Genomic DNA, 25658 nt, shown 5'->3' on the forward strand with positions numbered 1-25658 from the left:
ATACATAGTGGAAGCTTTGTTTTGCTATAGCTCACTCAGCCTAAGACCTGAAGTTTGTTTAATTTATTCAGTTAGAGTACTCCACTCAAGCCATGTGTTTTTAGAATATTTGGTGAACATAATCTTATATATATTAACATAAGTAATGTGAAAACATAGGGCTGGATTCACGATGGCTTGCACGGAGCCTATGAGTAGAGTAAGACTCCATGCAGCCATCATGTCCGATGAGCGATCCAGGAACAGCCTGCAGGGGTGTGCAAGAGTGCTCCTAACACATCTCTTACACGGACAGGGCCGGGACATGCAAATTACCTCAATTGCAGCTGAAAGGCATGCAAATGAGGTAGATTTTAGATTCAGGAAACCCAAACCTGTCCGATTAAGAGTAGTGTTATCTGCAGAAATGTACTCAGTTGACAACTGAGTACTGTTCTGCAAATAGCAAAATGGAGCCGTGACAGCTCGAAATAAAGGTTGCATCCAGTAGAGGAAGCATGCCAATGGCCAAATATATGGCCATTGGCAATGTTTCCTGATGCAAAATGAAAAAAAAATTAATTTATTTTTTTTTGTCTGATTGCCGATGTTTAAGCATAGCGCAGTGTTGCACTAAAGGGCTGTGCTCTAAAAACCAGAAAACTAATAATAAAAATCCACAAATGTGGATTTTATGTGAATTTGTAATGTACAATGCAAGGCAATGGCAGGATGAAGACAACATGGCTACCGAGTAGGGGTTGCTAAGGGGGGAACCCAGTCTAAGAGATGTAACCAAGCATTAGTAGGCAATCCTATGCAAATGAGGGTAAGGATAGTGAATCCCAAGTCTAGATAGCAAATGAGCACAGTCAGTGGAGTGTAAGACTAGGATAAGGGGAGTAACAGAGTAGGATATAGGTGACATCATGAGGGGGGTATGTATGAAAGAAGCTAATCTCATTGGAGCAGAGTGGCATGTGTTAGCTGTCAGTTGCTCATCACTGGAAGAGGTGTGTCAGTAGGTATCCTAGCTAAAGTCAAGAAATAGAAGGTGCACACTGTGTCCGCCCCCCTGAGGGAATGGAAAGGGAAAAGGAAGCACAACAAACAGTAGGAAGTTAACCAGGGAGAGTCAGCAGAGCTAGCAGGTGGAAATAATCAGAATCAGGCAATCACACCGGCAGTACACAAACCCAGCCCAGCACTTAAAACTCTGAAAACAACAGCCCATTATGTTTCTGTCAAGAGACACTGCAACACTGGAGGTAATTAAGAGAAGTGAATACTTAAAAAGTTTAACTGACAAAAAAATGTTAGTGGCTGCAGTTGCAAGCAGTGTCTACTGTTATTAATGTCAGTATTCATTGTGTAATACCCCACCTCTATACACGACGGCAATACTTTCTAGAGGGAGTGAGACTGACACAGCTAACATACATTGCACAATCATGAACTTGCATAGAACATATTTAAGAGCTATGGCATCTGCCCCACTCAGATATGCTAGTGTTTGTAGTGCCCTGATACTGTGTGTGGTTTGTAAAGTGCCTCTGTAACGTTATTGTTTGCTAGAATTACTGCTTCTCTTATCACTGTCATGTAATGCAATTTCACAACACTGGCTGTTAAGGATTCACATAACAGGCTTTGTCTAATGGCCTTTCTATTATTCCTTTACATTCCTTCATTGTAAGGAATGATATATTTATTACAACATCAAATTATTTTATATCTGCTGTGGCTTAGTAATAATTCATGCAGTCTAGTGTGTTCAAGGTCTGGGGCTCAAGACTGAGAGGGGTGTTTTATTTTTCAGATGAGCAGACTACAAGCCTTTCAGCTACAGGTAAAACGATGAATAAATCAACTATGGTAGTGGAACTCAGTCAGCAACATTCTGAAAGGTTACACTGGGCATGCTCACACACATAGGCCATGTCAGAGTATAGCAATGGTCCATACCTATCAGGCAGTTACAGGTGTCAACCCAGGAACCACACACTATCCAGCAATCTGGCCTGTGCACACAGCTATATGACAATAGACACATATACAATAGTCGAACCCTGTCATAATCACATATTTGCTGCAGATACCTAAGTTATTCATAGAAAGTGGGGAAACGAAGACGATAAACACCTGCAAAGGGTATCATCAATAAACAGGTGTGAATATAGGTGCAGAGTCTGATCCTAGGCTATCTGCTCTAGGCCATGTACACACCTAGACAGAGTGTGCCTGGCATGTGCAACATGTCCAAGTTGAATACTGTGCATGTGAAAAGTAGGTCACACAAGATAGCCCAAATATGTACAGTCCATTGTGCATCTGTGTAGCAGGGACACAGATGATATCCCATGGCCAAACATACAATCACCCATACACCTGTCCAGCTAACTCACACAGAGCTATTGGACACCTTCCAACACACGACTCATTCCTGCAATTACTGTAGACATTACCATGACCAGTCAGAAGGTATCTGCAACCTACAAATGTGGCAGGTGAAAAGGAAACACCCAATAAAGCATATAGTGCGCCGTGTTAATGGTTGTCTCTGTAGTATCATAACATAGGTAGGTAGGGGTTTGAAACCTGCAAATGGTGTGTGAGTGTGTGAGTGTGTGTGTGAGTGTGTGTGTGTGTGAGTGTGTGAGTGTGTGAGTGTGTGAGTGTGTGAGTGTGTGTGTGTGTGTGTGTGTGTGTGAGTGTGTGTGAGTGTGTGAGTGTGTGTGAGTGTGTGTGAGTGTGTGTGAGTGTGTGAGTGTGTGTGAGTGTGTGAGTGTGTGTGAGTGTGTGAGTGTGTGAGTGTGTGTGAGTGTGTGAGTGTGTGAGTGTGTGTGTGTGTGTGTGTGTGTGTGTGTGTGTGTGTGTGTGTGTGTGTGTCACATCCTTTGAGAGGAGTGGCCTTTTTGTAGACTGTAGACACAATGAAGGAGCTACATTCTTCTTTGGAAAGTCTGGTGATGTCAGCATCCTACAAGTATAGCAGGTGTAGAAAAATGCCCAGTAAAGCATATAGCGTGCCATGTTAATACATGTCTCTGTAGTAGTATAACATATGTAGATAGGGGTTTGAATCCTGTAAGCACTGACTGTGTGTGTGCAATTCGGTTTGAAAGGAGTGGCCTTTTTGAAGACTGGGAAAACACACTAAAGATGTATATTCCTCTTTGGAAAGACTGATGATGTCACCACCCTACAAATACAGATGGAGAAGGGCATCCACCCAGTAAAGCAAATAGCACGCTGCGCTAATGCGTCTCTCTCTAGTGTCATAACATACTTAGGCAAGGGTTTGAATCCTGTAAGTGCTGACTCTTTGTGTGTCACTCTTGGACAATGCAGTGTGGGTTTTGTTTTTACTATGTTATGACATATTATGATTACAACAGTAAGTGCATTGCACACATCAGGTATCTGCGTGGCAAATATATATGTGTACATGTTCCCTTATTCAATACATAGGTGTGAAGCCTGCATACTACATGAATACATTTGTTGCCATTGACAGGTTGTGCCGCTGTTTCTCAGATCGTAGGTCACATATGTATGTATGTCACATGGCCATCCACTGTCGTGATCTGTGGCCAGGGTCATCTATGCCACACACACCCATGACAGTTATTTAACAGTAGTGTGAGTGAGGGTATATGCCTGGGGTATATGTCAGACATGTTCATACACAACAACGACTGACAATAATAGACAGTCTTTATAGGTGTACAACCGCCTTGTGGATATGCATCCAGGCCTCTAATGTCTCATGTGATACACCTCGGAACGCCACAATACCTATGGATATGTGGATACCAAGGGACACATGACATAACATGAGGCTGTATGTACACATTGGTACCCAACATACATGTTGAGGGCTACCACCTATGTGGTACTGACGGGATAGTAAGTATAGTACATGTGGATGACTATGCCATAGTCGGCTTACTGCTATACAGCATGTATCAGATGACAGGCATCTGTCTGTATGATACCCTTGTGTAGGATATGTGTCCCTACAGTGCCCTGGTTGGCACAGCGCGCACGTCTGCACATACACATTGCACTGGATAAAGTGCTGCTAAACTTTGGGCAACCCTATTTAGCTGGGTAAACCACTGCTTAAATCTGGAGCCTTTAAAATATATATTTTCTTCAATAATAAATTGGCCATTTCACTGCTTTTTATAATATTTTAATCATATATGTCAGGTATTATTTCATATACTGATTTGGAACATAAAAAAAATAAGAAGGGTAGTGGTGGGACTTAAACCTTGAATGCCTACTCTTTGGGCTAACGCTCTATCATTACACTACTGTTACTTGGCAGAATTTGAATAATTAGTTCTTATGTTATTCGCTGTCACAATTGCTAACTGTGGTTAGGCAATGGGCACACCCGCACACACACGCGCAAATACGGGCATACCTCTCAGCTGTACAGATTTTCACAGAATGTCCAAATTTTTGCCTTATATTTTTGGTCCATTTTTCATAAAATTGTGGCTTTCTGTCTAATTATTAAAGATTGAAGTTAGAAAATAATGACAGACATTTGAGTTTTAGACTTCATATCATACAGAACATGCATACTAATGCAAAACCTGTTATTCTATCAGCTTTCTAATTTGTAACAGCAATATTTAAAACATGTCCCTATTTGTACCAGTTTTTTAATGGCTTTGTCCAGATTTCTTATTCTAAGAGGTTGAGAGGTATGCAGGCAGCTATATCGTGGATTAAAAATAAAAAATTAATATTTTACGTTTTATAACTTTGATTGGGGTTTCCAGTGTCAGGGAGTGTGCTGTTGGGTGGAAGTACATTTGAGCGACCTTGCTCTTGTGTGCTGACATTGTGCTTTGTAACAACGTGCAGGGGCGTGACCATTTAGACTGCTCAGCAGTCGGACACGCCTCTGCTTTCATACTCAGTCTGTGTAAGAGTTACTGATGAGTCAGTGTGCCCTCATGAATATTCATGGCTCGCTGACGTCATACTGTTCAACTGCAGCCTCCGTGTAAGACTTATTAATCTTACATGGAGGATTCGTGAATCCTGCCCAATGTCTCATATATATATTAATGTAAGTAATGTGAAAGTAAATCAGAATGATCAAGTGAAAAAGTAAAGTATTAATGGTGTCGAAAAAAATGTATTCAGTAAGTGTAAGCATCAAAATTTTCAGAAAGATTTGGACAAGGGTCACAGATATTAAAAAATATATATTTTTTCAGATATAACAGGAAAGGAAAGCCAATTAACGAGTAATCAAAATTAGTAATAAAATCAATCAAGAGTTACTCACTAAGTTACAATAACTCTTTCAAAATAACAAAGTTGTAGCAGATTCATATTAAAAATATAATAATTAAATACTTTAAGTATTTTACTTGTGTTCTGTCTGCTTCTGTGGCACAGAAGCCTGGAGCTCTTATTACACGCCGGGGCCACTGGAGTTCGAATAGCAGCCCTGGCACTAGAAGAGTTAGGTACGGAATGGGCATGAGCTACTAAACTCTACCAAGGGGTGGAGAGTGTTGTGCATATCTAGCAAAATACAAAGTTGATGTGGTTTTCCAGTTGAAGTTTGTGGAAAATCACTTTTTATGTAACCCAGTGGGGTTGGGGATGTTTATAGTGAGTACCCCCTAACTGACGTGAGGGGGTTGGCCTCTATGTTCAGCCCATAGCCTCCCCCTAAACTTAGCTGTGTGTTGTGATTTGTGCCATTAGTTTCAGTATGTTAAAAAAGCCAGATCACCTGACATAGCTCCCTGTTACATGACCACTCCTGGAAAACTGTCACTCCAGTAATTGGAAATGAATGGATGCATTGGTCGGGAAAGGGTTGATGATTTGTAGACAGTAAGGGGTAAATGCTAGGAAAAAGAAAAAAAAAAAAAGAAAGAAAGAAAAAATCTTTATCTGTGTTTTCACTTATCCAGGGTTCAAAAACAGACAGACAGGCACACACACACACACACACACACACACACACACACACACACACACACACACACACACACACACACACACACACACACACACACACACACACATAAGAAACTGGATTCAAACTCAAGCAACTTAAATAGTTGGAGATTCCCAGAGGGCAGCAGCAATTTGCTTTAATACTGTCAGATAACTGGATGTCTGGAGGGTTCAAAGGGTCACTCCCGTTTTCAAGATATGAAAACACATCACGTTTTTACAATTTCTCCTTCCACAGAAATTCATCTTGTATTTTCCAACATTTTGGAAAAAATGTGAAGTAATTCCCTCTAACCCTTTCTTTTTCAGAATTTCTGCTAGGTTTACAAACTGGAAGAATTCCCATTGTAACCCCCCCCCACACACACACACACATGCAAGATATAAGTCACAGCACTAATACAAAAAAACCCTCAAAAAAAACAAATACTATTTCCAAAACTTCTGTAGGTTCATAGATGTATACTAGGCTAATGACCACTAGGGCCTTTTTTAGCCTAGCCATACTCTGTGTACCTCAGAGTTGTGGGAATATTTTAAGATATAGTAATTTCGAAGTTAGACTATATATTCATCTATTTTTGCTTACAAGATAAATATTCTGAGAATTGCAATTAAGGTTTTTGGAATCCATTCACTTGCTCTTTAGATTAACTTCAGATGTAAAAGTGGCTACCACTAAGGACAATGTGCATTGGGTTATTTGAGGGCCTTCTGAGTGCATTTACACTATTTTCCTCAGGTGTTTATGGTTTAACCCATAAATCCACAGAAAAGCACACACCAGGTGTAGTGCAGCAGGCAAAAATATAATCTAAATACAAGCGCAGTGTAGCAAACAGCAAAAATGTAGCAAGCAGAGATGAATCCAACTTTGAACTCCAAGTTTAATCCAAATTCAAAATGTAAGCACTTTCGTCCCTTAACACATTAATACAGGAACTTCATCAGACAAAGTACTTTATATTCAGCCTCCTTTTAAAAGATAAAACTAGTGACCTCACTTCCTCTCTTCCATTCACTAGTGACCTCACTTCCTCTCTTCCATTCACTAGTGATCTCACTACAGCTGAGATGGTTTTGTTACCAGCTGTTTCCATTCATTTTAACATTGTACATGATTTTAGGGTGTATAATTTCACCATGCTTGATTTAAATGTTCATGTTTGCAACCTTTTGGCAAAAGGTTTTACATTTACTCCTAATAAACCAGACAGTATGGTAAATGCATTCATGGACTTCAAAGAGTACATCAGAAAATTAAATTTGAATCTGATGTTTCAAGGGGTGGGGAATGTTATGCATCCCTTACACATTTCTAGTACCTATAGCCCCCACTCACCCTTTTGGACATTTTTGAAAGGGTATGTGAGTTGGACATTCAGACTCACTTTGTGAATAGGTATAAACAAAGAACTAAAAATAACAAGAGTTGAGGAAGAAATGGAACTTAATTTTTTGTCAACAAATGCCAATTTGGGGGTCATGAAACTGGATAAAGGGGGTGGTGTCCTTATGAAAACAGATTACATAAAGAAAATGAAAGAACTCTTGAGTAGTAGGAAATATGCACATAGCTCACTGAATGAACTAAATGTTGCATACAGGAAAGTCCGTGGTTTTCTTGAAGACCTCTTTATCGATGGTCTCATCACTTTAGAGGAACATCGATTTTTAACCATGGACTTTCCAATCACACCTACTATTTTTGGGGTTCCAAAAATATATAAGGACATACACCAACCCCCTTTCTGTCCTATTGTTAATACTAGAGGTACTGTAACACATTCACTGGCAATATGTTTAGATTTACAGTTAAAGTATTTGTTAAAATCTGAACCTTCCTTATGCATCGACTCATGGGACTTTTTAAAGAAATCAATGCAATTGAGTTTAATAACTCTTGCATATTCATAAAATTGATGTAAGGGATCTTTACTCTGTTATTCCTCATGATTTAGGAATACAATGGTTCTGTGACTATCTGGTGTCAAAAGAAGTCATACAAGATAAAAGTAACATGTTGGAACAACTCCTAGATATAGTTTTAAGAAATAACTATATTGTGTTTAACAATGAGTATTACATCTAGATAGAGGGAGTAGCAATGGGGGCGGCATGTGGAGGCATGTACGCAAATGTGGTAATGCTGGAGTGGGAATAGAAATTCTTATCTGAGTCTATTTTTTTCCAACATTGCCACATGTATACCCGTTTCCTGGATGATATATTCATCCTTTGGAATGGCCCAAGAGAACAAATAGATCCATTCTTAGATTATATAAGTAATTCGACATATTTTTTAAAATTCACGCATTCTGTGAATGATAAAGAAATTGCTTACCTTGACATTTTACTTAAAAAATACATAGAGCATAATAGATTTACAGCTGAAATATACAGTAAAGATACATAATCTAACAAATTTTACACTACACAAGCTGCCATCCATTCCACCGAAAATGAGGAGTCCTTAAGGGACAATTTGTAAGGGCAGCTCGTATGGTGTCATTAAATTAATGCCTTTTAAAGGAATGCAGTAATTTGAAGGACATGTTTTTGAAAAGAAGGTATCCAGCTAATTTAGTGGAAAAAATCATGAACAAAGTAATAGAAAAAGAGCAAGGGGACACTTTGTACCCTTGTTAAATTCTGAATGTAATGGAGAAATAAATGTTGATTTCACTACAAGTAGTATCCATGTTAGATCTGAGTCTATAGCCTGCCAATCTAGTCAACTGGAGGTTGAAACAATAGGAAAAGGAAATGAGTTTAAATCATGCTTCCTAACAAGTTTTTCCACTGATGCATACTTTATAAAGGATATATTAGTGAAAATTGAAAACTTTTAGTATGTGACAGGGATAAGAAAACAATTCTAAGTGATAAACCTATATATATGTGTGTTTAGGAAAGGACACAATATTAAAACACTACTTGAACATCAAAAAGAGGCACAACTTACAGGGTGCATGTGTAAATGTGGGTCCTGTAAATTTTGTTCCTATATTTTAGAAGTTAATGAAGTAAACATCAATGGAATAAAAATAAAAATTAGGAACAGATTTTCTTGTACCACTAAAAGAGTGGTTTATTGCACCCTTTGTGAACTATGTCCATGCTTTTACATTGGAAAAATGAAGCGCAAACTCAAAAACAGAATAAGTCAACATCTTAGGAATATCATGGATTAATGTCCACTTAATGCACTTGCTAAACATATAGGGAAATATTTATTGTATTAGTATCAATATCTCCCTCAGCCAGAGGTGGAACATGGCTTTACTTACTGGAGAAAGCAGAATTAAGTTGGCAAATCAGACTAGAATGCATTCACTGGCCAGGCTTGAATGATAGACAGTCAATTTCCAGTTTATTAAAACTTAAAGCTTTGAAAAGATAGATTAAATATTAAATCATCTGTATTTAATACCCAAATTATTAGTAGGTCAGAGTTTGAATGTCTTCATATTCTTCTTGCACTCTAAGATTTTAAAATAACTGTCTTTTATGTTTAGATTACATAACAAACTATGGTAATTTTTATGTCATTTTACATATGTAGTTTTTTACTGTGTTGTACCTGCATTGCATGACATAATTTATGTGATGTTATACATGCAGTCTTTCACTGTAGTGTACTTGCATTTAAAAAAAAAAACAGTGGACCCTTTAAGAATAAAAAACTTTTTGTATGTGAATGGAAGAGAGGAAGTGAGGTCACTAGTGAATGGAAGAGAGGAAGTGAGGTCACTAGTTTTATCTTTTAAAAGGAGGCTGAATGTAAAGTACTTTGTCTGATGAAGTTCCTGTATTAATGTGTTAAGGGACGAAAGCACTTATGTTTTGAATTTGGATTAAACTTGGAGTTCAAAGTTGGATTCATCTCTGCTTGCTGCATGTTTGCTGTTTGCTGCACTACGCTTGTATTTAGATTATATTTTTGCCTGCTGCACTACACCTGGTGTGAGCTTTTTTGTGGTTTTACTGGTTCATTGTTTTCACTTTCTATTCCTGTTGTCATGGTTTAACCTGTGTTATTCTTCATATTTGGTTGCTCTTAGTCTGTAAGGTCTCTTAGAAATCATTATTGGGTCATGACATTGTCTTCATTGACCTGTTCCCCTACATCTTGTACAAATGCCCACTCAGGACCTCATCCCGGGGTCCTTCCTTTTCACTGATTTTATATTAGCAATATATCATTCTATTTTGCATGTTTCTCATATTTACTTAATGCCCATAATTTAGCTCTGTTTTTATACACTCAGTTCATTAACACTGAAAATACCTTATTTTCAGAAATAATTTATACCTTCACTTGGTTTTGTAACATAGCTTTGATGGACGTAACTTATGCTTGCGCCAAATTCTTGGATTATAAGCTAAAGACATTTTTAGAAAAACAAGCAAAAATTTGTAGGGACTCATGGCATTTTATGGAGTTAATAAGTAATACTGTATGTTCAGATGAAGTATTGTTTTTAACTGTGGACATAAAAGATCTTTTTTCCATCATTCCCCATCAGGAGGGTATTCAGGCTGTAGAAAAATACCTTTATGAACAAGGCGTACCACATAATGACGTTAGTCTGTATATAAATTTATTTGATATTGTGTTGAAAAACAATTATATTAAATTTGGTGATGATTATTACCTCCAAAAAGTGGGATTCGCCATGGGTTCCCCATGTGGAACCATCTTCACAAATTTAGTAATGGTAGTATGGGAGAAAAAGGTTGTGCTTAATAGCAACTATAGTGAGCTTATTAGTCTATATTTGCGGTACCTGGATGATATTTTTATATTATGGAAAGGGACAGAAGAGATGCTTGGTAATTTTTTGTCCTACATTAATAATACCACAGATTATTTAGTTAACAGTGTCATATGATAGAAACATGTCCTGTTGTCCATTCTTTAAAGAAGCTGCATACATCCTGTTTTTCACATCTTTGCTTTTACGGACAATGTGAAATGCACACATCCTGTTTTTCACATCTTTGCTTTTACTGACCATGTGAAATCCATACATCCAGCTTTTAAGTCTGTAAGAAGTCAGCTTTTTTGCTGACAGTGTGAAATGCATATATTTTTGCTGATTCAGTAGGAGACATCTCCATTAAGCAAATTCCTTATTTTTCAAGCCACAGTCATTTAGTATGGATGCTAATCACATATTGCTAAACTCTATTTCTACATTTAAGCAAGCTTTATTTTATACCTTATTTAGGTTACATATTTGTAGCAGAATTACTTTCAACCTTAACATTTTGTTGAGCATACTCTAACACAAAATTATCCTCCTTTAAGAAGATCAGAAAGGATTCATTACAGGAACAATAATAACAATTGTAATTGGTCTAACAATCAAAAATTTTACACCCCATCCAGAAGGAATCAAAGAGGCAAGGGTAGTTACCTGGGGCGAGCTAGGTTCAGAGGATGCAATCAGTAACATGAACATTGAGCATAATGAAAGTAATGTCACCACGGTGGACGAGTTTTTGGACAATAATTATATGACTGAGGTTTTTCATAATATTAGTAGCAATAATGATGAATTTTCAGTCATTGACAATGCAGATGATGGTACATGCAGTATGTGCTGTAATAATTCTGTTAATAGCTTGACTGATGGTTTAAATGCACAGGTTCAAGACAATAATATTTTTAATGAGAAGCCTAATATAGTATTTAATACAGCCCAAGACTTCAAGGTATATATTTTTTCTGCTACTAGTATAGATGAAACCATGGTTAATTTGTTGAACAAATGTTTAACCTTTGTTCCAACACAAAAAAAAAAACAAGATGGCTGATGTCGTAATCGATTTAAAAATGTTTTTATGAAAATTGAACTTCAGAATTTTGTTTGGTAATGATGGTAATAACTTTCAGCAAGATGTGCTAAGGATTAGTAACACATTTAACCCCACCCCCCACATCCAGTTTTGGCGTTATATAAAAAAAATATGTGAATTGGACATGACGGATGTATTGGCAAAAAAGGAATAGGCAGTATGAAAATACAAATAATTTAACTAAGGAAGAAGGGCATTCCTAAGGCTTCAGAATATTAGAATAATGAAACCGGATAAGGGAGGGTGTTTAGTAGTGATGGATGTATCTGATTACAATACTAGAGTCAATGCCATACTTAACACTGATACTTGGGTATAAGTAAGTTAAAATGAGTTAAACATAGCATATAGGAGAATCAATGTTATGCTTAATGATATGTTTTTGGAAGGTCGAATAGACATTGACATATTCAACTATTTGAATATGATCTCCCCCACCATTCCTACTATTTTTGGAGCACCAATAATACATAAGGACATTTATAATCCTCCCCTTCATCCTATTGTTGATGGACATAACTCAGTCACTTATGCTTGTGCCAAATTCTTGGATTATAATCTAAAGATTTTTTTAGAAAAACAAGCACGAATTTGGAGGGACTTGTGGCATTTCATTTTTTTTGAGTTAATAAATAATACTGTATATTCAGATGAAGTATTGTTTTTAACTGTGGACATAACAGATCTTTTTTCCATCATACCCCATCAGGAGGGTATTCAGGCTATAGAAGAATACCTTTATGAATAAGGTGTACCACATATTGAAGTTAATCGGTATAGTGATTTGATATTGTATTGAAAAACAATTATATTAAATTTGGTGATGATTATTACCGCCAAACAGAGGGGGTCACCATGGGTACCCATGTGGCGCCATCTTCACAAATTTAGTAATGGTAGTATGGGAGAAAATGTTTGTGCTTATTGGCAACTATAGTGAGCTTATTAGTCTATATTTGTGGTACCTGGATGATATTTTTATATTACGGAAAGGGACAGAAGAGATGCTTGGTAATTTTTTGTCTTACATTAATAATACCACAGATTATTTAAAATTCACTCATGATGTTGGAAAGCAAGAAATTATTTTTTTTGGATGTGAATCTAAGTAAGGACATGGAGAGAAAAGCATTTAAATCAAAATTTCATAGAAAATAGACTTATTTAAATTCTTTTTTGCATTTTACCAGTTCACATCCTATAGGAAATAAAAAAAATAGTGGTAAAAGGGCAGTTTGTCTGGGCCGCAAGAATGGTAACCCTCGATGTTGATTTTAGTAAGGAATGTGGGTTGCTTAAATAGATGTTCATTGAGAAAGGGTATCCAACAAGTATGTTTGAGGATATATATAATGAAGTGCGAACAAAAAGGGAGAATGGACATTTTAACCCCAATCATAGTTACCATGGTGAGCACCATCAGACAAGGATTAATGAAGTACAATATGACTGCTCAGTTGCATTTATAACAACATTCAGCGCACATTTTTATGAAGTAAAAGCTATCATGATAAAGAATTTGGCAGTCATTAATGATGATGTAAAAATCAGGGAAAAGGTAGGGGAAGGATTGAAAATGGTGGCAAGAAGAGGCAAAAACCTTAAGAACTTAATAGAGTATTGTAATAAACCTAGGGAAAAAAACAGAGAACTCCATGGCAAGTCAGGACAGCAGACCCAAAAAAGGGTTTTATTCCAAGTAGTTACACAATTATAATTACAGTTAAGCGCTTTCACCCGGAACACCCCCAGGCTTCTTCAGAACAAATTAAAATGCCAAAAGCAGTACTTTAAATAATGCCATCAATCATGAATCCAGTCACCTTAAAACCAATTAACTAAACATAGTCATTTAACTCATTTAATATGAGTTACATCTGAAGGTCTTAAAGAATAGGAGCTTTTAAATGACTATGTTTAGTTAACTGGTTTTAAGATGACTGGATTCATGATTGTTGGCATTATTTAAAGCACTGCTTTTGGCATTTTAATTTGTTCTGAAGAAATCTGGTGGTGATCTGGGTGAAAGTGCTTAACTGTAATTGTGATTGTGTAACTGCTTGGAATAAAACCTTTTTAGGTCTGCTGTCCTGACTTGCCATGGAGTTCCCTGATTTTTGTTTAGTGGCATTTGAATCTTAAACCTAGGAACAACTTACACATGGGTATGAGTAGGTGTGGAATCTGCAAGTACTGCAGTTTTATATCCCAAGGTCAATGTGTTGAGATCAAAAACAGAAAATATAGAAATACTGGTAAATTTAATTGTAATACCAAAATGGTAGTTTATGTTGCCATATGCCAATTAAGTCCGGCATATTATATAGGAAATACAACTAGAAGTTTGAAAGACAGAATATATGAGCATATTTATGCAATTAGAAAAGGGATTTTAACAAATGCATTAGCAAAACATATACATGAATTCAAAGATCACCTGTTCAAGTTTTCTGTTATGCAGCAGATTAAAGAACAGGATAGGGGTGGACCATGGACTATTCAGCTGGAAAAGATTGAATTGGTCTGACAACTACACTCATGTGTATGGTCAAGATTAAATGACTACTACACTATTAATAATATACTTAAGTTAAAGGCAATGGCTGGATAGAAAATATAAAAGTAAAAAAGTAAGAAAGTAAAGAAGTAAGAAATTACCTATAATAATAAATAAAAAAAATAAAAAATAGAATATTATTTATTTTTTTTTTAAGTTTAGGCATTGGTTAATGTATTTATATTCATATTGATTTTTTCACAAGTATATAGTAATCACAATTATCTTAATGAATGGGTCTCATAAAAAATGTATTGCTAGTATGATAGGTGTAGTAAGTTTGCTATTTAATTTTCTACTTTTCCTCTTTTTTTTATAAAATTTTTCATATCCAGATTTCTTTGCCTATATTTTTCTTCAAATATCTTTGATGCTGCTAGTTTTGCTTTCTCATTTGCATAAATATTGCACCATATTAAATCTCTTGTTCTTTCCCTTGTCCATATTTCTTCTTCAGATGTCTCCTGCTCCTCTTGTTTCTCCTTACTTTGGGGACTAGTTGTTCCATCATGTTGTGATATAACCTGTGTTAGACTTTCTACACTGAATCCTTCACTTCACAAATATTCCATAACTTTATTTTCTATTTTTTTTTAACTTCTGTTCAACATTCCCTCTTTGTGATTTTTTTATTGTGAAGTTTTCTATATCTGGATGCCTTTGCCTGTATTTCTCTTTGAATATCTTTGAGGCTGCCTTTTTGTGTTGATTAATTTGGCTTTCTCCTTTGCATAAATATTGCACCATATCAGATCTCTCATTCTTGCCCATGCCCATATTTCTTTTTTATACCCTTCAAACATCGCTAAATTTTATTCTTTAAATTTTTGCACTTCCTCAGTTGCTTCTTTTTCTGGACGGCACAAGGATTCTAGGTCTGTGTGGTGTTTTTCATGGATCTGTTGTATTAATGAACATACATTTTTATTTGAAGCTTCTGACAGTTTTTCTTGTAGAAGTATTTTTCTTTCCTCTAATTTCTCTCTTAATCTTTTTGTATCTCTTTTGTCTGGAAATTCTGGTCTTGTTGCATGATAGCAGCAACGCATAATTTCTTTTTTATCCTTAATAGTCCACTTTGTCATCTGTATGGCTCTTTTTTGAACTATTAGTTTTTGTGATTTTTGTGGAATGCTACTTCCTTCTACAACAGGGGGCCCATCCTCCTCCTCAGTCTGGCCTAGCCCCATTGTAGGAATATTTCTGTGTCTCGAGGATTCACTGCCATTTTTTTCCAGTCTTGGTACTAGTGTGCCTACCAGGATTGGGCACTTTTTTTATCCTGGGACTTCTGCACCCAGCTATCTTCTTTATTTTTTTAACCTACTGTCCGTGATATACGCTATATAAAATACAGTCTATATACCAGTGAAATCTTGGTGAGGTTTTGTTAAAAACAGGGTCCACTTCATGAAGGTACTCACCAAGACTTGAGGATGAATTCACTTCCAGTAATAGTCCTCTCCTTTTGGTGATTTTATCATTTCTCCATGTTTGCTGCTGACAATGATATGAGAGATTCTATTTCTGTGTGGAAGCCTAATGAGTTAACAAGTGCAAGCTCATCATACTATGTAACTACAGAAACTGTGATGTGTGGTAACTGCATTTACTCCACTTTTCCCTACATTGTGCAACCTGGAATATTGCATGGGGGTCATAGTCCCACTGTGCTTATAAACACCTTCCGTAGGTTCAAAGATATGTTCATAGATAGGCACTAGCATGCAGTCATAGACACCACTGAGGAACCTAACCTGATTTCCCAGTTGTCCCAGAGTACAGTCTGGTTAAATGACTTGTTTGGATCATACAGTAGACAATTGAAGGCCTGGGGTCTCAAACTGTAGACTGGAGGAAACAGCTCAATAACAGTTCATATCATCATTTCTGTACTTACCAGGCATGATGAGTTTGCACTACATCATCAGGAGGACTTGTGCAATTATGTGACATTTCTTTTCTGCAAAAACCTAAGTTTAGAGATGAATACACAGCATGATTTCTGTGAGAACTGACCTTGAATAAAACATGACAAAGTGAACTGAATTTTTTAAACTCTTAGAGATTATAATTTTGCTATGATTGTTGCAGAGAGTACAGAGAGTACAGAAGATTTTCATTAATGGATAGATGTGAGTATTAGCTTAGATGATACAGTATTATGCCTGGCATGTCTGGTTATAGGTTCTGTGTCTTGTTGAGTAACAGGGGATCCATTTCAGCTGTACTGAAGTTTTGTAAAAGGAGACGATTAACAGTAGATTTACAGTTTGGATATTTTGGACAAATAGCACAGGTGTTATTAACCTAGTACAAAGGTTCTTTCCAAGGCAATAATCATTGTAGCAATGTATATAATATGCTATGCTTTGCAAGTTCATTTAAGATGTAATGAGAAATGCCTTTAGCTAAGCTTTACAACTTAGTATTTAGAAATAAAGCTTTTACTACTCATGTTCCAGCTGTGGTCATGCCATTCTTACCTATTTGCAAATTAATCATAAAGTCCAACTTATGATGGTATTGCAGCTGCTCCAAATACACTCCATGTTTTATCCATTTTTGTACAGTAAAATATTATATGCCAGTGGTTGCGTATTTTTCCTGTTCTCAGTTAAATCACTTTCTCTGATGAAGGAGCTGCAATCCTTACTCATAGGCTAAATAAAATATTCAAAACAAGGGTCCTGACAGACTGTATAAATTGACAATTGTCTATTAATAAATGAGAGTTTTATAAATTATAACTGACCTGCTCATATTTCAAACTAGGCACTGGAAGCCTGAAGTACTTTCTTAGGAAAACTCAATCAGTTATTCCAATCACTCAGTTATTAAAAAAGCAAAAAGTATGTCAGAATGTAGAATTTCCACAAAGAAACTATCTAAATAATTACAAATAATCTAGAGTTGAACATTGAACCACTGTTACATAACTAATGAACACACATATTCATTGGACAGCTTGCCTGTCTTTTAGAAAAATGACACAGATTTTCTATGATCCATATCACCATGCCACCAGTATATACAGTGGATATAAAAAGTGTACACACCCCTGTTAAAATGCCAGGTTTTTGTGATATGAAAAAATGAGACCACAATAAATAATTTCAAAACTTTTTCCACCTTTAATGTGACCTATAGCCTGTACAATTCAACTGAAAAACAAACAAATCTGTTAGGGGAAAAATATAAAAGATAAATGTACAATAAGCTGGTTGCATAAGTGTGCACACCCTTAAACTAATACTTTGTTGAAGCACCTTTTGATTTAATTACAGCTTTCAATTTTCTTGGGTAGGAGTCTATCAGCATGGCACGTCTTGACTTGGCAATATTTGCCCACTCGTCCCTGCAAAAGCACTCCAAATCTGTCAGACTGCGAGGACATCTCTTGTGCACAGCCCTCTTCAGGTCACCCCACAGATTTTCTATTGGATTTAGGTCTGGGCTCTGGCTGGGCCATTCCAAAACTTTAATTTTCTTCTGATGAAGCCATTCTTTTGTTGATTTGGATGTATGCTTGGGGTCATTGTCATGTGGAAAGGTGAAATTTGTCTTCATCTACAGCTTTCTAGCTGACACCTCTAGGTTTTGGGCCAAAAGTGAGTGGTATTTGGAAATGTTCATAATTCCCTCCATTTTAACTAAAGCCCCAGTTCTAGCTTAATAAAAGCAACCCCAAAGCATGATACTGCCACCACCATGCTTCACCGTGGGGATGGTGTTCTTTAGGTGATGTGAAGTGTTGTTTTTACGCCAGACGTACCTTTATGGTTTGTGGCCAAAATGTTCAACCTTGGTATCATCAAACCATAACACATTTTCCCACATGCATTTGGGAGACTTGATGTATTGTTTTGCAAATTTTAGCTGGGCCTGGATATTTTTCTGTGTAAGAAAAGGATTCCATCTTGCAACCTTACCCCATAATCCAGACATATGGAGAATACGAGAGATTGTTGTTACATGTAGTACACAACCAGTCCTTGGCAGAAATTCCTGCAGCTCGTTCAGTGTTGCTGTAGGTCTCTTGGCAGGCTCCCTGACCAGTTTTCATCTTGTCTTTTCATCAATTTTGGAGGGAAATCCAGTTCTTTGCAACGTCACTGTTGTCCCATATTTTCTCCACTTTTTGATGACTGTCTTCACTGTGTTCCATGGTATAGCCAAAGCTGTGGGAATTTTTTGTACCCTTCTCCTGACTGATACCTTTCAACAATGAGATCCCTTTGATGCTTTGTAAGCTCTCCACAAACCATGGCTTTTGCTGTAGCAGGCAAATGAGTAAATGTCAGGAAAACCCTACTAGGACACCTGAACTTTATTTGGGGTTAATCAGAGTCACTTTAATTGATGGCAAGTGTGTACCCAAGAAGACTTGATGTTGTAATTAAATCAAAAGGTGCTTCAACAAAGTATTAGTTTAAGGGTGTGCAAACTTATTCAACCAGTGCATCGTACATTTTTTATCTTTTATATTTTTCCCCTAACAGATTTGTTTGTTTTTCAATTGAATTGTACAGGGTGTAGGTCACATTAAAGGTGGGAAAAGTTTTGAAATGATTTATTGTGGTCTCATTTTTTCATATCACAAAAACCTGGCATTTTAACAGAGGTGTGTAAACTTTTTATATCCACTGTTCACATCAGAACCTGAAATTTTAATTTCATACTTTACAAAGTATTACCTCAGAGTGGGTAATCAGAATCACCTAGCTTAGAGCATCAAGCAAAATAGCTTGATGGATGGTAACACACCAGGGTGGGATAATTCATAGATAAGTGTGAATCCACTGGTGGGAACAGAGGACTGTATACACCTCATGCAAATGAGTGTGAACATGATAAAGAGGGTCATCACATATGTAAATAATGAAAGATATCAGCGGGATTCAGATACACATAGAATTAGCTTTATGAGCTGTGATGAGAAGCTTGTCTGAAAAGTGTAACTTTTTAGTGTACAGCCACATTGCTCATGCTGAGATGTTAGGATTCTTGAGACTAATATCTACTCTAGCTTATAGGATTATGGGATCACTGGAGTTACAAGGTAAGTAAGTCCAGAAACCATTTGTGCCTTGCTGTGATCCCACCCCCCATGACGCATTTCCTGCTTCTAGCAGGGAAAAAACATGCCAGGTCTGCATGTGTTAGTGGTTACCTGGAAAATCAGTGTCTGCAGTGTTGTGTGTTGCCACCTGCCATGTCATATTAGGGTCTGTTTGGAAGTTAGTAAACATGTACCATCCGCACATGGAGTGAAAAGGGATGTATGGGCTGTCTATCCCAGTGAACACAAACTACTGTCTAACAATTAACCAACCTTGCTACAGGGACCTTTCAGCATCCAAGGGATATGTTAAGAATTTTGCAGGTATCAGTCTCACAAATGCTACACCATTTCTTGGACGTGATGTTGCAGGATGTAGAAGAACATATATGGATTCTACAGACAGCAGAAGAGAGAAATACTACTGTGAGAGAGTTTAATGGCATACTCTGTTTGTATGAGGTCATGGTCAACTTTTGCTACTCCAGTTGTTAGGCGGTGTGCAGTGTATAGGGTATTATATACAATGTGTCCATGTTCCATCCAGGTATTTCTCATAATTCCCAAATTTGGCACACATGTTATTTATAACAGCAATTCCTGTCAAATGACCTTTCTCAGGGTCATCTAGCTGTTAGGTGTACACATTACCACCCAAGGGTCCTTTGTAGTCTGGTCCCATAAATGTAGGTAGCAGACCACTCAGAAATGTGTCTGCTATTGTGTGTTACATGTTGTGACAATATGAGGTATTGCCAGCTATGCCAGAAGAAGTAGGGCAGTGGATGTGTAGCAGATGTCAGCACAGCTAGCTGGAATTTGGCAAATAATTATATGTTATTTGAATATCAAACTGATTTGTTCAGATGCTTATAATGAAAATGGATTTGTAAGGTTGCTTGTGTTAAAAAAATGTATCAACAGTGGGTCCTGACTCGATTGTAATTAAAGTAAATATATATGTGTTAACAGAGGATGATGGAAGAGAAGAGGTTAAGCTCAGCTCCAGCAAACTTTGGGAAATAGTAAGAAAATAAATTACTGGGTGAAGGCCATAAAGATGTTATCTTACAGTTTTGAATGAAGCCAGAGAAGCAATGCTTGTAAGAACCATGGTTTGTTAGTCTCTCTAGGAGGAGTAGAAGTTTGTAATTGTTTTATGATTTCCAGAAGCTACACCACATCTGATCAATGCTCTTGTGCATGTAGTATTGACATGTAGGTGCTAAATCTTGGCAGTTTCTAGCAATGGTGGGTTGCATGGGAATCAGAAGTCAGATGACTAGATTATGTGATGTCATTCTGTACAGAAATAATGCTTTAATATTAGGTGAGACAGAAGTCTCAAGACAGTCTGTTTCTTGGATCCTGACATAGAAGGATCATTCACTTACTTCATCCTGCCTTGCTCTATTAAGTAAATAGGAATAGTAATTCTGTAGAACAGTCATTAAAATATGGTGAGAATAGTTAAGCATTGCTCTTCTGTAACTGTGTGAATCTTTCCAACTGTATTATTTTTTTAATATTTCCTGTGACTGAAACTCTGATGTTTACTGTAAATAGATATTTCATATTTTCATATTATATTATTATTTATTATTAAATATATTTAATTTTTCATTGTGGCTGGTCATTTAAAGAATATTGTAACCTTTGAGAGCATTTTTATCTATTGATGACATTGGGTCCACTCAAGTCTGGCTGTTTGGTCAACATTGCCATTTGTATTAATATTAATTTCACTCAGTATAAGTGGGTACCCATGCAAGAGCCTTATGTAGCTGGCTTTGTAGTGTCTGGTGGCCGTGATAACTATGTTATAGTCTTGGCAGAAGTGGCACAGAGGATAAATCTGTGCCAGCCTTTCCTAGGTCTCACACTCACACACACACACACACACACACACACACACACACACACACACACACACACACACACACACACATGCTATGCAGTACAGTACACTAATGACAATGCTGTGCATTATCAGAATGATCATAGCCATACAGTCCAGATAAGTGAATAGTCATCAGTTATCACCATTTGCACAGATGAAGTGAGGTACAGTGACAGGGGACAACAACACTAACAGAAGAGTCATGGCTTGTGGATTTGGTAGCTAAGAATATGTCTAGGATATGGAAGGGAATTAGCCATCACATTATCCATTAATGAGATGGAGCTTCAACTGACTGGGTGTACCATGTGCCCTCACAGTTTCAGGACTGGTGGTATCCTGTCCAATGGATGGATTACCAGGTTGAGACTATGTATATAAACTTTGCCATGGCTCCTAATGTGGCATTTTAGTAGAATGCTGGCATTCATGACAATATAAAGTGATACAGTGAGATGTTTATCATGGCAAACCTACAGGGTATTGTGAAGGTTTTAAACTGTATGGCCATGGTTAGCTTTCTTGGTATCATGTGCCCACAGCTGAGTTGGAAAAACATTGACCATCTTCATGGGACTGTTCACACCTAGTGGTAGTGGTTGTTATAGATAATGTGGACAATGAAGCTATTGCCAGAATGCTGTGTGCCACATATGCAAGCTTGGCATATGGTCATGCAATGGATATCCATCTCCTAGAGTGAACATGATGGCCAGTTGCCCACATCTGCATATGTGAACAAATTGTTGCTAACTCAATCAGCAATGCCCTCAACATGTGTGTCTGCTCTAGATCCCTATCCACTATGTCACTTTGCATGAATTGTAGAATGCCCCACTCCCTACATTAGTTGCAGGTTCTCACACAGGTGACAGAGCCCACTCAACATCTCTGACATGGTGTGAGTACTGTCCATCTGTGCCTGGATCACTGACTTGTGCTTCTACTAACTGGTGTCAAGGGTGATACCCACGTTTGGAAAAGTCCTGGAGTCATGGTGGTGATGGGCACCTACACACACTTCTCCTATGCTGGATGTGCACATCTTAGAGCCAATATGGCCTTCTAAGGCCATTAGTTGTGATGTCATCTATGTAGCTGTTGGGGGTGGGGGGCTGGCATAGATGGGTTGACCTTCACTGAACACAGTTAATGCTGAAGTTTCACCTACCCTTCCACAGTTACATCAGCTGTGCCTGACATGTGTATAAACCCCACTGTTAGAGCTGATGACAGTCCCTTTGTGTCATCAGACTGTGCCATGTGCATGGTGCCATCATCATCAGCCAGTGGCAGCTCTCTGACATCAGGTATGTTCTGACCAGTTGTTGATGATCCTCCCCCTGTGAACCTGTGAATGCATACAGACAACATTCCCATGGAATGCTGTACTATAATCATGACTGCCAGCAGCATGTGGCACACAGACTGCTACTTGCTCATCATACACATAGTCTATGGGTACATGTATACCTTGTGATGCAGTTTGTCACTATGCAGTCCAATGTCCCTGAATGACAAGAATTATTTATGTGGTTGAGCAGGCCATTCACATGAGCATGAATGGTATGGACACTTGTACACCTGTCAGCAACTGAGCTCCAACAATCAAATTGCCACTAGGTGTAACAGTCCTCTCACTATACCTGATGAGGGATGCCAGGAAGTCTTCCAGCTCGTGATACAGCAGCCTAAGTATCATAAGAAAATTCAAAAATAAAGCACCCCAATGTTCCACCATCATAAATGAACTCTACAACAAAAACAAAAAGAAAGTCTTTAGTTATATAGGAGACTCAAAATACCTCTTCTTGAGGAAATAGAAAAAAAAAGAAAAACAACTAATAGGTCCACTAAAAGACCCATAAGCTTAGGCTGGTCTCTGAAGGCAAAGATAATTATAGATCCTTCTTTAGCCATGTTTGAAAACTAAGATGCAATGCTCTACATTTCTCTAAACTTTTTCATAATAATGGCTCTTGTTGTGACTCAATAGAAAATGCCAATATCCTTGCAAACAAACTTAGTGCCAACTTTATATGTAATATATAAGGTAAGCCCAGTAGACATAAATGTGCTTTTTCAGGAGAGACCTGGGAGCATTGTCTGGTTAAGTGACTTGCTCAGAGTCACACAATAAGCAACCTGAGAAGTAAAGAATTAATCCCTGTACAATTAGCTGCAGGAAGCAGTTCATTATCAGCTCAGATCCTTAATACTCTGTGCTTCACCCCAAGTCTTCTCTCCAAAGCCCCAAAATACTGCTTACTCCTACAGTTATCTCTGAAGATCATTTAATGAAAGCACTGACAAGACCAAAATACTTTCTTCATGGGACCTAGGAATACACCTGGTTCTTTAATTAATTGATTTAAGCATGGCCTTAAAAAAAACATCACCTTGTGAGCAGCACACTGCAGTGGTGTTGCCCCCTCAATAACGGTGGCCATTCAGCTGACTCAGGAAAGGTTAGACCTAACAGCCTTACAAGCCTCATCTGCAAAGCCATGGTATGTATTATAAGTGACCTCATAAACTATGATATCAAGAATCTTATCAGACTTGACTCCCAACAATATGGCTTTGTGAAGAGTAAATCCTATCTACTGAATCTGTTAAACTCCTTTGAAAAGGTTATAGACTGTAGATGGTGACCATGCAGTACACAAACTGTATCTTAACCTGACCAAGGCCATTGATGTTATTCACTGTGCTGGCGTCATACAGAAGCTAAATGATTAAAAAATTGACCCATATGTGGTAGCATGGCTAGCTAATTGGCTAACTACAGACCCCACAGTTTGAAAAGGAGTAACATTTATAACAAATCAGGTAGGAACAGTATTTTTCCTGAAAGCTACTGTATTGCACTTGTTTGCATTTAACTTGACTCCATTTTAGTTGCCCAGATTCGTGCATATTTCAGCTTTTGATGGAGATATTAAGTATCAGTTCATGAGCAAATAACAGTGCCCAGCTTGCAGTTATCAGCAAATTTGGTCAACCACACTTCTAGGATATTGGGCTGCATGTTTGCAAAATAAATGTTAAAGAGGAGCAAGACCAACACGGATCCCTGTGATTCCCAATTATTTAAAATTTTTCATTCAGAGAGGGTACCAGAAACTTTCACAACCTGGGACCTCAAGGATAGTCAATTTGCAAACTAGTGGATAACACAGGGGTTTACCTAGTCTAATTTAGAAAAATACCTGCAAGGGGGGATAGTGTCAAAACCTTGCCAAATCAAGATAAGCAGTGTGCACTGAGTGGCCACTATTCTGTTACCTTTTCCAGGAAGCGTACTAGATTCAGGAGATAGAACCTGCCCATTCTGCTATGATACATTCATGGCTTTACATATGAGGCTGGTGAGGCTGATGGGACTATAATTGCTTAGATCTGTGGAGCGGCCATTCTTCTGTGGGAGAGTCATAGTGGCTATTCTCCAGGCATCAGATATAAGCCCTGTGAATGGGCTGATGTTAAACTGTTTAAGAATAGGCATGAATAGTGCGTACTTGTCACTGATGACAATGCAGCTTGGCATGTTGTCTGATCCCATTGAAATATTATTTTCAATCTCTGACAGGTATTTTAATTCCTACTCCAAGGTAATTTCAAGGGAAACTATTTTTGGGGATATGAGTGGTAACACTGCAGTTAGATGGGTAAAGTTATCAAAAATGTATCTGCTAATGTATCTATATGTGAAAATGCACTCACTGGAGGCTCTCCTTGCACTGGAAGATGCCAATGTCTGTCCGGTCATGAAAACTTGGTTCAGGGCTGCAGAGAGCACCCCTGCCTTACCAGACTATACCTCATTCCATACATTCTGACCCCAAAATAAGGTCAGGAAGATTAAGGGTGGTGGTGTCTCTATCTTCATTAAGGACAGGCACACTTCCAACCTGGTTTGCCAGCATGATGCACTGGAACTACTCCAGCTGCAACTGACAGTTGTTAAGAAACCCATCCAAGTTATAGCCAGCAGCAGACCCCTTTCCATGACTCAAAACACCCATTCCTCTTCCCTAGATCTACTTAACTCCATTAAGGTACCTCGTAACACCCTGATCCTTGGTGACTTCAACTACCCCACCATAGACTGGGTGAACTATTCCTGCACTAATGCACTCACTCAAGTGATTCCTTGACTTCATCAATTCTAATGCACTAGACCAGCTTGTCTCATCCTCCACAAGGAGAGATAACATTCTGGACTTGGTTCTCACCAACATGGCTGACCACTGCACCACTCCCATAGTATCTTTTTCCCTGGTGAGAGCAGA

The sequence above is a fragment of the Protopterus annectens genome, chromosome 1.part1, assembly GCF_019279795.1.
Source record: "Protopterus annectens isolate FY-2018-M chromosome 1.part1, PAN1.0, whole genome shotgun sequence".
NCBI lineage: Eukaryota > Metazoa > Chordata > Ceratodontiformes > Protopteridae > Protopterus > Protopterus annectens.